Here is a 17,470-nt window from a genome sequence, read left to right as displayed (position 1 = left end):
GACTTCTCAAACATCGCCATTTTGAGACTTTATGTTCACAATGTTAGCAGTCTCCCTTTTTTCCCTCTTCTAAAAAATACTGAGTCAAAATTTCCTTTTACCATGAAAAATACAACTTCTGAACTGTTATTCTGAGCATCCAGGGATCTAAATTTTATCCACGTTAGAAGTTTCTAGGCTTTTGAAGCACACATTTTCCAGATTACCTGGCAGAATATACAGATAGCAGTATCAAGGCCTGAATTTTAACCACATCCAGAATTCAAATCTCTTTCATTGGCCAGCTGTGATCTTGAGCAATTGATGAACCTTGAAATCCTGGACTCTCATTTATGAAAGCAGGATAATGGGTTGTTGTAAGGATTAAATGTGATAATGTATATAATATGTTTAATAAGTGCTGAGTTCATTGATGTAGAAAACTCTGGATTGGAGTATTCAAAGACCCACCTTGTGAAGAGCTGAAGCCATTCATCTCTTTTTCCCTAGGGTATTTCTATCCCAGCCCAAAATTGCTTAGTGGCTGCAGTTAGTGGCATGGCTTCAGCTCTGCATCCACAGCGCATATCTCCTTTCTCAAGGGGGAGTTTAGCAGGGATGGAAGGCATGGAATCATGCAATCGGTGCCCAGCACACTGCCCAACTTAACAACTTTTGCTACTGCTGATTGAGATGACATAGGAACATCTATTGCCTAATTGCTGCTTTCTCCATGAAGAAATTTAAAGACTTGATAGAGCACTGAGAAATAAAATAAACAGACAAATAAAGTCCTTCATGCTTTTGGAAGTAAAAAGGCAACTACTTAAAGAATTTTGCAGCTACGAATACATATTTATGAATTTCTCTATTCAAGCCTATCCAAGAAAATGAGGTGGAACTCCAACATAGACAACACCATTAACCACCATTTTGCCTATTTTTCTGAGTATACTGACTGTTACTTACAAGTGACTATGTATTCCCAAATTGTTAGGATATATAGAAAAAAAGGAACTTATATACTTTGTATGTTTCGGGTGGGGCAGGGCACCTCTGGCCCAGTGAACTTGAAAACCGTTTTGCTATGGACTATTAGGTAAGTGCATCAAAGCGGTAACTTACTAAATACCCAAAAGCCCTTAAAATGTGCAGACAGCTCCCTGAGGTGCTATTATCCCAATTTCCACCCCAATTATGTACTTAATTCACCTCTCTACTAAAAGCTAAGAAATTCTCTGCCTTCATCATTCACCAGTGCAAGCCCAGGAACTTGTTTAGTGCTTGCCTCTACCCAGTTACATTGCCTGTAAATGTACATCTAGGTTCCTGAGCATTTTGATGACAGTTCCCTGGAGGCTCAAAGATTAGGTGCTTAATGCTGCCATTTCAGACTGATGACAGTAATCATGGAGAAGGGGGAAAAAAAAAACCAAGGAGGAGCGGGGAATAACTAATTAAGGCAGAACTCTTGAAAAAAAAATCTCAGTTTAGAAATTGGATTCATGGCATTAATCCAGGAAATGCAGATATTGAAACTCAAGGAGAAAGACTGGAAGAAACTGTGAGGGAATTAGATGCCATTATATGTTGTTATATCATTTGTATTTCCAAAAACACACCTCTTGAAAGGTTTTAAAACACCTTTTAGCTTTTAGCTAAATGATACTTTCCTCCCTCTGGGTTCCTCCCAGAGCTGCTACATCAAAGTGCCCCTTTAACTTACACCTTCCAGGATGTAGCCTTTACTGTCTCAAAACATCATGAGGCAAGACGAGCCTAGTTCTACCTTGCTGAATCCAAAATAACTTCTATTTATTGAGCACCAACTTAGGTGTCAGGAACCCCAGATCCACAATTTCATCAACTCCTCTCAAACACCCTGTGCTTGAATATTATTTCCACTTTGATGAGAAAACTGAAGTTCAGATAAGTTAGGTGACTTGCCCATGATCATCAGCTAGTAAGGAACCTGATTTCAGCTCATTATTCATACAACAGATACTTCAGTAGCTAGCACTGAAGGCAGTCTGGTGAACATGAAAGACTAAGAAATAGAGCTTTTAGTGGGAGAGCGATATGGCTAAGGAAGCCCAGGCTATTGTGGGGATCCAGGGAAGGGCACGTTTCCTAGTAAGGGGGTCCAGTAATGCTTTTTCTCAAGGAATGAACATAGTAGCTAAGTTCTAAAGGGAGAGAAGCAGTTAGCCAGGTTGAGAGTCTGGAGAATATGGTTTTAGGTAGAAGAAATTCCAAAATGCAAATGGCAGGAGGTGAGAGAGAGCAAGGTCTCCCTAAAGAACTAGAGGACTTGGAGTAGTGGGAACAAAATAAGAAGGCATGATGCAGAAGTGGCTAAGGTGGAGTGGTGGGAGGATTTTCAACCAGGATAAGGATTTTGGATTTTATCTAAAGCCATTGGAGCATTTTAACCAGAGAAAAGTGTGAGCAGATGTTTTCAGGCTGGAGTGTGGAAAATGCTAGAACAGGGGCATGACTAGATGCAGGGAGGGACACTAGGAGGCTGGTGTTGAGTGAAATAGATGACGGTGTTTTGGAAATGCAGTGATGACAAGGAGAATGGAGAGAAGTTTGTAGAGATTGTTAAGAAATTAAATTTGTAAGACTTGGAGACTGATTAGATGGGATTGTTGATGAAGAGAGAAGGACAGATCCTCAAGGCTACTTCGAAGTTTTCTGATGGGGCCACTGGGTTGTGCCATTCACAGGAAGAGGGGAGAGTTTGGGGGAAGAGAACGAGTACCATTTGGGACCTGTTGGATTTGTGGTGCAAATAAATCTTCAAGTGCCTTGTGGGCAGTTAGATATCTGGGACTGGAGTTCTCAGGAGAGGTCTGGCCTGGCGGTATGGATTAGAAAATCACTGATAAATAAATGGTGACCCAACCTGTGAAGGGGATGGGAACACCCAGCAGGAAAATAAAGGGCCCAGCCTTATCTTCACTGAGCATGTGTTTGAACCACTTTCCAGAACCTCTTTACATAACATGAGCAGAATGTGTTCTTTGTGATATTTCTCTAATTATGGGATCACACCAAACCCTCATTGTTCTGGAGTCACACCAAATCTTCACTGATATCTCCCTCCATGTCCCATGACAGTTTCCAAGAAGGTGATGAGAATTTAGGATCCATTTATGACCAATAAGATACAAGTGAAACAAGACACCAAGACACCAATGAAACAGTATTAGCTACAGACAAAATTCTGTTCTCCACTGTGGAAAGCAAGAATTCCATTCATGATTTACTTTTTGGCTAGAATGGCATCTATAGTCCACTTGGCTAAGTGTAAGCTATACTTAGTTTACTGCAGTATAACCTATACTGCATTTACTGAAATAGCCAAAAAGTTTAAGGTAGACTGGGTTCTCCCAAAAGCAGACCCTGGACAAGAATTCATACAATTAGTTTATTTGGGAGGTGACTCCTGGTAAAGGAGTGGAGAAGTGAGACAGAGAAGGGAAAAAAGTCAATGTTAATGAGCAGGTAGGTTACCGCTATGAGCAGCTGGAGCTCAGTTCCATTGGGTACCTCTGGAGGAATGTATGGTTCATACCTCAAAAGTTGCCTCACCTAAGATGTGAGAAAGTGGGGTATTTACTCACCAACTTTCATATGTTATTGGGTAAGGTATTGCTCCAGGGGTGTTTACTCCCAGGCACTTCTGGCCTACCCCACGTGGGTCAGGCAGGTTCGCAAGGCCCGATAAAGCCCTCAGATAGAGTCACAGTGCTTGAAGTAAGAAGCCTCCAGCATGCACTGAAAGAATGAACACAGTGGGAAAATATGGGCGGGGCCCTCACATCATCTGTAGCCAGCAGAGAGGAGAAAAGCCTGAACATTGAGGGAATCTGCTACAGTGTATAATGTCATCTTCTTCACATTAAAGGTTCTAGCTGTCCCAGAGAAAATGTGAAAGTAAACAAGATTATAAAGTTAACTGCACATGCTGGCTTAGGATGAGGTAGGGGTACGAAAATATGGTACACAGACCATTTGACATACTGTGGGATTGTTTTATAACAAACTGTAATAGCCAAATATGACTGTGACTTGCTTATGATCTTCAAAGTTCTATTGTATTTGGAAGCATATAATGGAGAATTTTAGTCAGAATTTCTTACCAAACATTAATCAAGTTGTTTTTAACGGACTAAATAAGTGATTAGCTTATGGTTTTTCAAGCCAACACAAATGCCTTTGCCAACTAACTCTGGCAAAATCTTTCCCCTCTAAAGTGTAGGATACAGTACTTAGAGCAATACAAAAATATTTTAGAGTCGAATCAATGTTCACGTCCTTAACTGTAAATGGTTTTAAAATGGTTACATGTATATTTATTTGTGCTTTGTGACTTAAGGAGAATATTGAGCTTTACACTTGCAAGACTAAATTGGTTTGTATATTCTATTCTTCTTCCCTCCCCTCTACCAGTTGAGCATTTGGGGAAAAATTTTCTCATCATTCCAAAATTAAATGAGTACACTCCTTAGACTTGTTCTTCGGGACTGTTAAATGTATTAGTTTTTAGGGTTATGTCAGTAAATCAAAATAGCTCATAAAGATAAGATTTAGAGTCAGTAATGATAGACCAGGTGTTTTAGTAAGACTGAACTTCAGAAGTAGAGACACAAAGATGATACTGCCTCCTTTATCTTGTCCCGAGATTTTTCACGTTAGGAATTTTCCCTGAGATTTTGCATGTTATTGGATTTTTTAAGTGCAACTGCTACAGCTTTACATGAGACGCATAATTTAGCCAGAATTTTGAAATTTTAAGTCCTTCACTTACCAAATATTACTGAATACCTACTAAGTGCTAGGTATTGTGAGAAGCATTAGGGATACAAGAGACACAAAAGATCTTTTCTTCTGCACATGACTTATGTTAGCTAATGGTATCTATTTTTATGTGGTAATCTCCTCTAAATTTCCATGCCAAGGCCTTGGGGTCACCTCAAGAAAAAACCAGTTTTGGAAGGAGGGTGAGGAAACAGAAGAGGAAGTGAGAATAAGACTCAGTTATTTGTTCATTTAGAAAGTTTGGCCTTTAGTCACTGTTTTGTAAAGGATCATTTATGCCTTTTAAATTCCTTTGAAAAACTTAGCGTTGCTTTTGGTAACTGCTTTAAAATTCAGAAAATCTAAATATAATACTCTTCTGCTGAAAGTAGAAAGACATTTTTATTATTGCAAAAGCATTAGCTAAAGAAATTAAAACATTGAGTGCACTTTTAAAAGCCTCCTACCTGCATGCATAATTTGACCCTCACAGAAAGGTCTCCTCAAATGCTAAAGCCTAAGATATGAAGAAATTTGTAGTAAAAGCAAAACAGCCACAATCCTCAAACATCTCTTCCAGGATAGCAGCATGCCAGAGTGACAGGCCCTAAATGATCTCCATGATCTCTAGAAACTGGAACACTTCCAAGGAGATTACAATGTTTGGTGGATCATTCGTTTCTGTTAATCATGTATTACACTCCATGGAAACAAAGTGTTTGAGTGAGGTCAGAACACAGGATAAAATTGGGCTCAATATTAACTAAATTATTGGAAACAATTCTATTTGCCTGATTTAATGATGATGATGGCTTTACCACCGCCATCGCCATCACCATTGTCCTCATTTATTGAGCACTTGTGCTTGGCGTTTTACAAAGATCTTGTTTTCTTTCCATACACCCCTGTGAGGTAGGTAGATATCACTGCCCTATGTGACAGGTGACAAGAATAAGACTCAGAGAGATAACTGCATTGTTTGAGTTTGTCTATAACTTGAATCTAGACCTGTTGGAGAGCAAAGCTAATCCACCTTCTACTTTAAATAATGACAATAAGGTCAGGAAAGGAAAAAAATAATTTTGGCCAACAATCACCCCGGAAAAGTGATATTCATGAATCTTTTAGAAGCATAAGAAGCAGCATAGAAAATCTAATCTTCCTACTTCTTTCTTAGGACTGTAGGAATGAGTGTTCTTAGATTACAACACATAATCATTAGTCTGGATCACTTTTATATATTTGCAGGGGGTCCAGCTCACAAACCCATATTTTTGAGAAATTCCAGGGCCAGCGGATATTAACTGACAGAGAAGTTCTTTTTAGTCATTTTAAGACCATTATATTAGTGGGACTTTATAGTGTACTAAGTATAGAGATTACTAAATAATGCACCAATTTTTATTCATAATTTTTACAACCTGATCTTCATTTCGTGACTTAATTAGATGCTCTTGGTACTGTCTATACAGATAAATAAATATTTTTTGCAAAATATTCAAAATACTGAAACTTTCTGAAATTCAGACTATCTGAAGGGAATGGAAAAACCGAAAATTGCAAGTATATTATATTCAACAATAGTATTTCCAGAGAATTGGTTCACAAAAAATTTAGCAAAATTAAATTTTTTTAATTACTAAAATATAAAAGCCAAAGGTGATTCTCCAATGAAGGCTTAACCTAACATCTTTCATGAGCATTATAAAATTTGATTTCACGTGGCACAACATCCAAAACACACTTCTTTTGAGGCACGGTATTTTTTTTTTTCTCCTTCTTTTTCTCTCCTCTGCACTTCTAATATTTTGGAATAAAATGAGGGAGAAATTGCTGTAATCCCAGCACTTTGGGAGGCTGAGGCGGGCGGATCACCTAAGGTCAAGAGTTCGAGACCAACCTGACCAAAATGGAGAAACCCCGTCTCTACTAAAAATACAAAATTAGCCGGGCGTGGTGGCTTATGCCTGTAATCCCAGCTACTCGGGAGGCTGAGGCAGGAGAATCGCTTGAACCCGGGAGGCGGAGGTTGCGATGAGCTGAGATGGCACCATTGCACTCTAGCCCGGGCAACAAGAGCGAAACTCGGTCTCAAAAAAAGGGAGAAATTAATTGACAACTTCTTTTATAAAGACAAGAACTACTAAGGCTGTGTATTTTAAAGAACATTATTTAGAAGTTTCAGGATTTTTATGTTAAGTGACTTCCTCTATGAAGACACTGAACAATAAATTTAACATTGAACATTTTATATTAAAAATACTACTCATTAAATAGATTAGTTTAGAAAAAGTAACATGACTGCTGAATTCTGTAACTATAGAATTCTTAACAGAAGACTTCTGATATCCTTCCTGCCACAAGTGTTAGGATTTTTACTGTCTCAGATATTCCTAATCACCGTCACCACCCCTCTCTCCTATCACCCCCACACCCATCCACTGGCAAAGGTCCTCTTTAAATATATCCATAGAGTAGACTTTTAACAAGAGGAATGAGAAATCCTTGTCACAAAAGGACAAAAAAGAAAAGAAAATCACTTCCTAGTTTTAACATTTTTTTTCCTCTTCCAGCCTGCCTCCTCTCCTCTTCAAAATTACTTGCACGGTTGATACTGAGCCAGGTAGTTGGGGTTCCGCTCAGAGCAGAATGTTTCTGGGAATTGAGAAAAGGGTGCATTTTCTCTGCTTTCCTTCCTCCCCTCAGACAGCAGTAAAAGTCCAACCCTCTTTAATAAATTTGTGTGAAGTGCGAGAACAAAAGTACAGGCTGGGAATGTACAGGCTTGGGAGTCACTTTTCCTGACTCACCCTGATTAACTCCATTCATTTGTTTCCGTAAGTGGTCCACTCTAAATGCCACTCGCCAGACCCTGTGCTGTGAGGCAGTGTTGGGTGACGCACCTCTCAGGAGGCGCCCTGGTGCGCGGTGGGAGACGCGGAGATGGGAGCAGAGAATGACAAGAGTGTGCTGTAGGTTCTTCAACAGTCAGATGCGAAAAATTAAAAGAAAGACGAGGTGAGGGCAGCTACTCGTTTGGAGGAGGAGAAAAGCCAAAGGAGGAGATTTTGAGCTTCTGAAATTCATTTATTTCTTTCCACCGCAGTCTTTCTCATGCAGCCTCCTCTATTCTGGCCGGTCCCTCCCATCCAACTACTGATCACTTGTAAACCTAGTTCTGGCTCTTGCTGTCCCAGCGTTGGCTCCTGGACTTACCTTGGGGAAACTTCTATGCAGCCCCCAGCCCCGCACTTCCAAAGCCCGGGGCCGATTTCCTCTGGACGCGCACTGTGCGGGCAGAGCGCACCGCCAGGAGCACTGAGTTTGGTGCCGCCTGCCGCGCGCGGGGAGACCGTGGAGACCTCGGAACCGTGGAACAGACAGGCAGCGGCATGGGCAGCCTCTTGACTCCGGTGTCCCGCAGGCAAGCGGGTGGCAGCTCCCACGCCCCTCGACGACATATAAACGCTTCTCCCCGCCCCGGGCCCGACCCTTCCCCGCCCCGGCGGCCCCGGGCCCAGCGCACGTCCCCCGGGAGGGGGGAGCAGCCTTAGGGAGGTGACGGAAGCGGGACTGGAGACATTATGAGGGCTGTTACTGCTCCACCGGCTTCTCCCCTCTTGAAACTCCTACCCTAAGGTCCCGACCGTGGGAGAAAAGAAAGAGGGGAAGTTGGGGCTTTCATGGTATGCGCCTTCTCTGCACCCCAAAGATAGGCAGGGCGTGCAGATCCGGGGCGCACTGAAGGCAGTAGCTCTGCTCCACTGTTGGAACTATTGTTCTTTGGCGGCTTTGCCTGTATTCTGGGGTCTCCTGGCAGAAGGCAGGATCTAGCAAGGGAGCCAGAGAGAGTCTTTGGGTGGTAGGAACTCCTCCCTTTTCCGTGGGAACGAAGACCGTGAGATTAAGGTCCAGAGCCACCACCTCATCCCACCCTCCACACCCCCCTACCTCCCCAGTTTCCCTACACTCTGGTCCGAATTCAGGAGTCCCAAGGAGAATATCCTTGACTCTTTGTCTACTGACCTTTTTCTCTTCTCGCTATCTGTCCATTCACTCATCTATTTTTTGTTGTTGTTGATTCCACAAATATTTGAGCACCTACTATGCACTACTATCAGATGCTTGGGGTAAAGAAAAAACAGCAAAGTCGGGACCTTAGCTCACAGTTTGGTTAGGGAGATAGACACGGAAACAAAAAGCAGTGTGGCAATTGCTGAATGGGGAAATGATGCCATAGGAACCCAGAAGAGGGGATCCCAACTCAACCTTGGAAGGCCAAAAGAAGCTTCTCTGAGGTAATTGAGTCCAAACTGAAATCCAAAGATGGAGCTAGACAGAAAAGCATGGAAAAGAGGGTCTCAGGCAAATGGAAGAGCAGCAGGGAAGAGAGGGAGCGCTGACTTCTCCAGAGTAGCCAAGTTTGTGTGATTTTTAAAATTTGATATTTGTTGTCATCCTAAGGTAAGAAAATTTTAAAGAGAGGTAAACTTGTAGGTGGTAGAACTGGATCTGAATGCAAGCAGACTAACCATGGAGTGTGCATTTACCAGCTACTCCGTATGTGGTATGATGTGTCAACTTGGCAAATGACAAGTTAAAAAACAGATTATTCACCAAGGAGTGGGGATTGCTCTGGAGTCTAGGGCATGACTCTAGTCTCTGCTGGACCACTCATCAACTGCAACTTTGGCCAGGTCCTTAACCACAGTTCTTTGTCAATGGAATGTAAATAGTAAAGATGCTTTCCAGTGTCCCTCGTTGAGTGTCCTGGATCATGAGGCTTCATGTTCTGGTCCAGAGACTTGGTGGAGCAGCACCAGGACAGGTGTCTTCAATATGGTGATTCCTCCATGGACTCCTTGGCTTTGCACAAGGAGAGCTGGGAGAACACTGGAACAACAACAACAACAACAAAAGAATGAACATTAGAACGCCTCAAATTATGATTGCTTTTATCTAAAACAATTAAGTAATTCAAATTTTCACATTCTTTTTAAAAATGCACTTAACACAAGTATCTTTTTCTCATTCCAGGGTCACTACTGAAGAGGCAGGTGTGAATTCTGGGTGGCAGCGTTCCTAGCAATTTGCCAGTCCCCCACCCCAAACTACTTTTGAAAGTGTATATTTTAAAATAGCCAGAAGAGAAGATTTGAAAGTCCCTAACACAAAGAAATGATAAAATGCTTGAGGTGATAGATATACTAAATACCCTGACTTGATCATTATACATTCTATGTGTGAATTAAAATATCACAAGTGCCCCATAAACACATACAAATATTATCTATCAACTAAAAAAATTTTAAGTGTGCCATACATGCAAGCAAGGCTTATTCTTTGATAGCCCTATAGGAAATCTAGTCTGAGAGAAAGGCTTCTGGAAGTCAAGAGCTTGTGACCCATGGCCCAGCCAGGACAAATAATCATGTCCAATGGGAAGGTTTGGCAGCACTGCGTTAATAACCAGCTGAATCCTTTTGACATATTGTTCTGAGACATCTAAAAACACTCTATCTGATGCCCTGGACCTTCTGATGTCCAAACCAGTTTTCACAAGTGGATCATACTTGGATAAGCACCCCAAGAACTAGGCTTCCTTTTACCCAGCCTAAAGCAAAAAGACAGGGAAAGAAGAGGGTTCCTCGGGTTTTATAAATGCAGGTGGTTGCCTGAAGTGACTCCAGTTTTTCCCGTTGTGCAACCCATGATTTCTGGACCAGAGAAATAATGGGCAAGTAGCCAGTGCTCTTTGCTGTCTTTCTGGAGCTTTTTCAGGAACATCTGTAACTTAAGAAAAAGTGTGGTGCCATATGTGTCTGTATGGGTTTTTGAAGCCCATGAAACCTCACAAGCTGGTCATTAATTATATTAGAAGATAAGGGCAACCCTGAAGCTAAGCCATACTGTGTCTACAGTGACAGTGTTGGGGCTCTGTGAGCCTTGTCTATTCATAGTTCAAGCCTTTGGGAGAAAGTCAGCTACCATTAGCCTGGGAAGATTCATGTTGACTTCTGAAATGTCTCCAATTTTAACCCAGCTAGACCTTCATACTTTAGACCCACAAGCTACTAAAGTTGGCTTTTACGTGGTATTCCAAAATCCAGTCTTCTCTTTCATTCATCTCAACCCATTCAACTCCTGCCAATTCATTCTTCATTCTTCTGACAGAGGGATCCTTCTAAACCACATATCTGATTAATTGCTCTACTGACTTCATGCTATATTGAGGTACCCACTACCTGGAGAGCAGAGCCCTCACTCAAGACCCCTTGTCTCTCTCCCCATTATTCCTTCTTGCCTCATTTCCTGCCATCCTGCTACACTCCCACCACTACTTGTGAGTTCCAGTGCTTTCATAATGACCCACGTTGCTTGATTTCATGCTGTTTCAATATGTCCTTACTATTGTTAAGGTTGTTTCCTCACCGTTTATTTACTTATTCATTCAGCAAAACATATACAAGAGGACTTCAAAAAGTTCGTGGAAAAATGGAACTAAAAGATACAAATAAAAATACCAACTCTACTTTTTAACATAAGCTCCATCACATTTAAGACACTTATAAGTGATGATACCAGCCGTTTAGTCCATCCTTAAAGAACTGAGGGTCCTGGGAATTTAACCATGTCAATGCAGTCTTTTTTACATTATTAACTGAAGAAAAGTGGGTGCCTGTTAAAGACTTTTTAAGATTAGGAAACACAAAAAAGTTAGAAGGAGCCAAATGAGAACTGTAAGTTGGGTGCCTAGTGATTTTCTGTCAAAAGTCACAAAATTGCCCTTGTTTACTGAGAGGAATGAGCAGAAGCATTGTTGCAGAGAAAAAATTTCTGATGAAGCTTCCTCAGCACTTTTCTGCTACAGCTTTGGCTAGCTTTCTCAAACACTCTCATAATAAGCAGATGTTATCATGCTTTGGCCCTCCAGAGAGTTATCAAGTAAAATGCCTTGAGTGTTTCAGATAACTGTTGCCATGACCTTTCCTCTGGACCTGTCTGCTTTTGCTTTGACTAGACCACTTACACCTTTTGGTAGCCATTGTTTTGATTGTGTTTTGTCTTCAGGATTATATTTGTAAAGCCATGTTTCATCTCTCATTACAATTCGTTGAAGAAATCCTTCAGAATCTTGATTCCACTTGTTTAAAATTTCCATTGAAAGCTCTGCCTTGTTTGCAGCTGATCTGGGCACAATGGTTTTGGCATCCATTGAGTGGAAAATTTACTCAACTTTAATTTTTCAGACAGAATTGTATAAGCTGAACCGATTAAGATGTCTGTGGTTAGCCATTGTTTGTGCTGTTAATCAGTGGTCCTCTTCAATTAGGGCAAAACGAGATGAAGTTTTTCCTCACAAATTGATGTGAATGGTCACTGCTGTGAACTGCATTGTCAACATCATCTTGTCCTTTCTTAAAATGAGCTATCCATTTATAAACTGCTGATTTCTTTAGGGCATTGTCCCCATAAACTTTCTGTAAAGCATCAGCAATGCCGCCATTCTTCCACTGAAGCTTCACCATAAATATGATGTTTGTTTTTGCTTCAATTTTAGCAGAATTTGTGTTACTCTGTAGGGGCTCTTTTTAAACTGATGTCTTATCCTTTTTAGTGCCTCAAACTAGATATTGTTCAGACATATTCTAACAAGTTAGTACAGTATTATTCTAATGTCCCAAAATTCTGAAATCCATGCTTAGTTTTTTTTTCATAAAACACATTTTCAATATTTTTGAAGACTCCTCATATATTGATTACTTACCATGGGCCAGGCACTGTGAACCTCTATATTTTTATAATAATAATCTTTACTTTTTCATCATAAATTAAAATAATATACTTAAGACTGACATCTTAATTGAGTTATTAAAATCTATTTGTTTATCAAACATGTATTAAACACCTACTATATGGCAGGTACTGTATTAGACACCAGGATGCATTCAGCCATTGTCTCTGCCCTTACGACCTCAGAGCCTAGTGTTGGAGATGGATAGGTAAGCTAATTATTAATGTGATAAAGGTCTGTATGCACTGGGCACCATGGGAGGAACCCTGGAAAGAAGACGATGCTTAGGATAAACATTAGGCCTGGAGTTGAGTGAGGAAGGTTGGGAGACGTGAGGCATAATAAGAGAGGGAGAAACATATATGAAAATATGGAAGTCAGTGGTGGCCAGAGTGCAGGGCAATGGAGGGGCGTGGTATGAAATGAGGGTAGAGAAGTAAGCAGAGGCAGGATTGGATGTGAATGAATGAGAGGAGTCTAGGATAACTCTAAGGCTTCTGGCTCACAACTACATGTGGGCAACACCATTTACTGAGATAGTGAATATAGAAGGGGGAGAAGGTTTAAAAAGAAAGGCAGAAGAAAATAATTCTATTTTGAATATTTTGAGTTTGAGATGCCTGGGAGCTGTTCAAGGAATGACTCTCAGTGGCCGGATGGATTTGTATAGGTCTGAGGTTTGGGTGTGAGGCCTGAATCCATGGATTTGGGATCATAACAAAATGGGTAGTTGAATCTACAGAAGTATATGAGGATACAGGGAGAGTTTATTCAGCCATCACTCAATGAATAGATATTCATTGAGCACCTACTATGTGAGAAGCACTGTTCTAGACCTTGAGGACACATCAGAGAACAAAGCAAACAAGATTCTTGCTCTTGTGGTGCTTGTGGGAGAAGAGTTGGGATCACCTTATTAGATGGCAGGGAAGGTTACAATTTTCATGCAGTTTGAAGGTGACATTGGGCAAAGTCTTGAGAATGGAGGTGAGAAGTAAGTCCTGAGAGATATCTGAAGAAAGAGTGGTCCAGGAAGTAGGAACAGTCAATGCAAAGGCCCCGAGGCAGGAGCACAGCTGTGCATTTGAACAAAAAAAAAGACCAGTGTGACTGAAACTGAGTGAGTGAAGGGAGAGTGGGAGGGGGACATGAACTCAGAGACATAATGGAAGGGGCACAGGTTGTAGGGAGAAGTGCAGTGTTTCAAGCAGAGACTGACATGTTATGACTCCTGTTTGTAATGTATTACTGATTATAAAAGATAATAGACTGTAGTAAGACAGGGTTTGACAGCAGAGTCCTGGGACATAGCTAACATTTAAGGGATGGGAAGAACAAAAGGGTGTTTAGGGAAGTGGGAAGGTTGACAGAGAGTCAAATCCAGGTGATCTTAAGAATGTTAGGATCTTAAGATTCTCCAGGACTTGGTGACTAATTAGACATGGTGACTACTTATGACAGAAAGGCCGGCAAGGCAGGAGAAGACCAGGGAAAAGACCTGTCTAGAATGCTAAGGAGGATAGCTTTGTAGGAAGAGACTCATGGAAGGTGCCAAAGGCCACAGAGAGGTTAAAGAGGATAAAACTTGGGAAACATCTTTTGGACTTGGCAATGCAGGGAGCCCTGTGACTGCTGCTAGAGTGACTGGTAGAAGTGGAAGTCAGAGCCTCAGAGTGAAAGGCAGATAAAGACAGTGGATTCTTTGAAGAAATATGGCCAAGAAAGGAAGAAGATTAGGGTTCGTAACTTCACAAAGGCATGGTTTTGAGGGAATGCTCATCTTATTGATGATAGCACCATTTTTCTCTCAAGTGTAAGACAAATGCAAGAGGACTTTTGTGCTCATAAATAAAACCAGGGACAGAGAAAGAAGCGGGTAGATGTCTGCATTACAGGAATTTTGAGACTGCACTTTCCAAGCTTTGCCATCTTTTTTTATCTTTCAAAAGAGAATCTAGGAATAAGGATACATGAAACTGTCTTATTGCAAATAGGAAATGGGGAGAACTCTAGGGCAATCTTATTGTGCCATAGGGATTCTAAAGTAGTGGAGTAAAGCCCCAAGTAGATGAATTTGGACCTATCACCACTGACTGATTGATTAGCTTCTTTCTCCTACTCACGCTCATTTTCAGACGGAGTGGGCTCAAGTGCTTATCACGTATGGGAAGGATGGAGAGGTCAGTTAGGAAATAATCACCAAGGACTCTCCAAGATACTTGCTCAGTTGAAAACAGTATAAATTTCACTACCTTTACTTTTGTACCCTCTGAGATTATATAGACTCTCAAAAATATCGATTTTCATTAACCTCATGATAACACAACTGAATTTTCTGCAAATGATTTTCAGACTATACTTCTCATATTGTGTCACATATACTGGTGTAATTACTTACTTAAGGCATGCATTGGATCATTCTAAGATAAACATCCTTTTTAAAGCCCTGAGATTTTTGAATCAGCTATGAAGTCAGAGTAGAGGAAGACTTTTTTCCCCTATTCGGTCAAATTAATGTTAAGAAACTAGAGACATCAAGCCAAATTCTCTCATTGTGTGACTTTATGCAATTCTTACACTATTATATGAGAGGCCAATTCACTTTCATAGGCCATTAGGGTAAAATTAGGATTCAGCAGAAACTTTCTAAATTCTCTTCTCAAGATTGAATAGTAAGTACTTTATATTTAAAGGAGCAGAAAACAAACCCCAAGATGAAGTAACATTTCTCTCACTTTCTCTAAGAAAACCCACTAGTTTCTATAATCAAACCAAACAGTAATCCTCCAAGAATGGAAAGTGAAGGACAGATGGACCTTGTGATCTGACCACTGAACCCAAAATTCATTTTGTTCATGGGAGCTTTTCCTCATAGATGCTGCTTCACTCCCAAGTACCTCATCTTCCAGGGGAGGTTTGTAAGCCTTTCCTTAATTTCTGGATCACAACCAAGAAAGGCCAAGCCAGCCATACAGGACAGAGAAAGAATAATAACAACAACAATTCGTTAACCCCACGCATTAAATATCTTTTACAGATGAGGAAACAGGCATAAAATGTCAAGGAAGCTGCCCAAGCATAATTGTTGAAATTGTTCAACAAGTACTAATTGTTGAAGCCAAGATTGAACTCAGACAATGAACCAGGAAGTGAATATGGGGATAATGTAAAAACAAGGAAGCAATCTGCCATACAAGGTATGGGTGGCAGATTGTATTTCCAAAATGGTTGCAGCAATATCTCCCATATCTTTGTCTCCACAATTCAATTAAACATCATTTTACTGTCCACTCTCCTCGTCATGGAGATTGTCCTAGTTTGCCCCCGCCCAGTCCCACCCAAAAGCAGACCCTGAGACAAGGGCTCACGTGCAAGTAGTTTATGTGGGAGACGATCCTAGAAAACACTTCTACAGGAGTAGGGAAATGAGACAGGAAAGGGAAAGCAGCCAGTGAAGAGTGTGTTATCGAACAAGTTGCCTCTGTGGACAACTGGAGCTCAGTCCCATTGGGGAATGCTGGGAAGCAGTGTAGGACGTGCTCAGTTATCTGTTAACAAAATCCCTGTTTGTTATTGGCTGAGAGATGCTCTCAGAAGGATAAACTCTCTGGCAATGGGTCTTGCCCTGGGATCAGGCAGTGCAGCCTTTAGCATGTGGAATCCAGTGTGAAGAGGGGAGGAGCGTGGAGGGGGACTGAAAACATCTGCTGGAGAAACATTTTGAGTCTGCAAGTCTGCCCGCTGGGTCAGTGTGGGAGCTCCCAGGAGTGTAGAACAGCAACAACAAAGAATATTAGGACCCAATTGAGGCTCACATTACCTAAATCAAATGGAATATAAAATCCTCTTGAGGCTGTGTGCAGGCAAGCTCCCATACTGGCTTCTGTCACTTTTCTCTCTGAGTCTCTGCCTGCCCAAATTGTTCTTCCTCTCAGTTTCCCTTATCCCTGCCAGTCCTTTGGGGCTCATGGTGGAAGTGGGGCAATGCCTGTCTGCCTGCATGAATGTTTCTTTAGAAACATTGACTGCTCTATCTGGGGAACATCGCATAGAAAAAGTCCCTTGTGTCGTTCAAAGAGGCTGTGTCATGTGCTTTGTGCAGCACGGGCCTCATTGGGGTTCCTTAACACTAGCTGCTGATGAGTTTAGTTGAGAATTATTGAAAAAGCACCATATTAAAACCTGGCTTACAATGTGATTTTCCTTTATCTGACAAGAATTGTTTATCTTGGATACATCTACAATAATTCAATATGCTGACTGGGTGCCTAACCCAGATGACCAAATCTCTCCAAATTGGAAATTAGAGAAAAGCTATGAGAAAGTCTTAAATTCATAATCTGAGTGCCTTAATTGTACGTATTTCCCTTTCACAAAGATGTGGATTGTTCTATCATATTGCATTTTCCAAAGGTTTGTTCTGGGGGTTGGGGATGTCTTAAACAGCAGAAATTTATTTTAAGGAATTGATTCCCATGGTTGGAGGGGTTGGCAATGTAAGATCTAGACGTCTGCTGGGTTGGTTTCTTCTGAGCCCGCTCCCCTTGGCTTGTAGATGGCCGCCTTCTCTCTGTGTATTCATGTGGTCTTCCCTCTATACCTGTCTGTGTCTATAGGACACCAGTCATATTGGATTGAGCTCACCCTGATGACCTCATTTTATTTCCCTCTTTTAAAATTTTGCCTTTTAAATGCTTTTGTGTTTTTTTTCCAGCTCTATTGAGGTATATTGACAAATAAAATGACATATATTTGAAGTGTACAATGTGATGATTTGATATACATATATGTTGTGAAATGATTGCCACAATCAAGTTAATTGACACATCCATCACCACATATGGTTAACTTTTTTGTGTTTGTGAGAGAATGCTTAAAGTCTACTGTCGG

At 41.1% G+C, this 17,470-nt stretch overlaps 1 protein-coding gene across 1 annotated transcript in view; it reads right to left on the bottom strand.

Annotated features, from left to right (window-relative positions):
* COL6A6 (collagen type VI alpha 6 chain) overlaps positions 1-8,222 on the bottom strand; it is a 167,621-nt gene extending 159,399 nt beyond the window's left edge. Inside the window, exon 1 of the mRNA XM_024244881.3 lies at positions 8,002-8,222. The gene's annotated coding sequence lies outside the window, so the exon portion shown is untranslated. The remainder of the gene's footprint in view (positions 1-8,001) is intronic.
* Positions 8,223-17,470: the final 9,248 nt, after the last annotated feature.

Source organism: Pongo abelii, chromosome 2 (genome assembly GCF_028885655.2).
Source record: "Pongo abelii isolate AG06213 chromosome 2, NHGRI_mPonAbe1-v2.0_pri, whole genome shotgun sequence".
Lineage (NCBI taxonomy): Eukaryota > Metazoa > Chordata > Mammalia > Primates > Hominidae > Pongo > Pongo abelii.
This window is presented reverse-complemented; position numbering and strand designations above follow the sequence as displayed.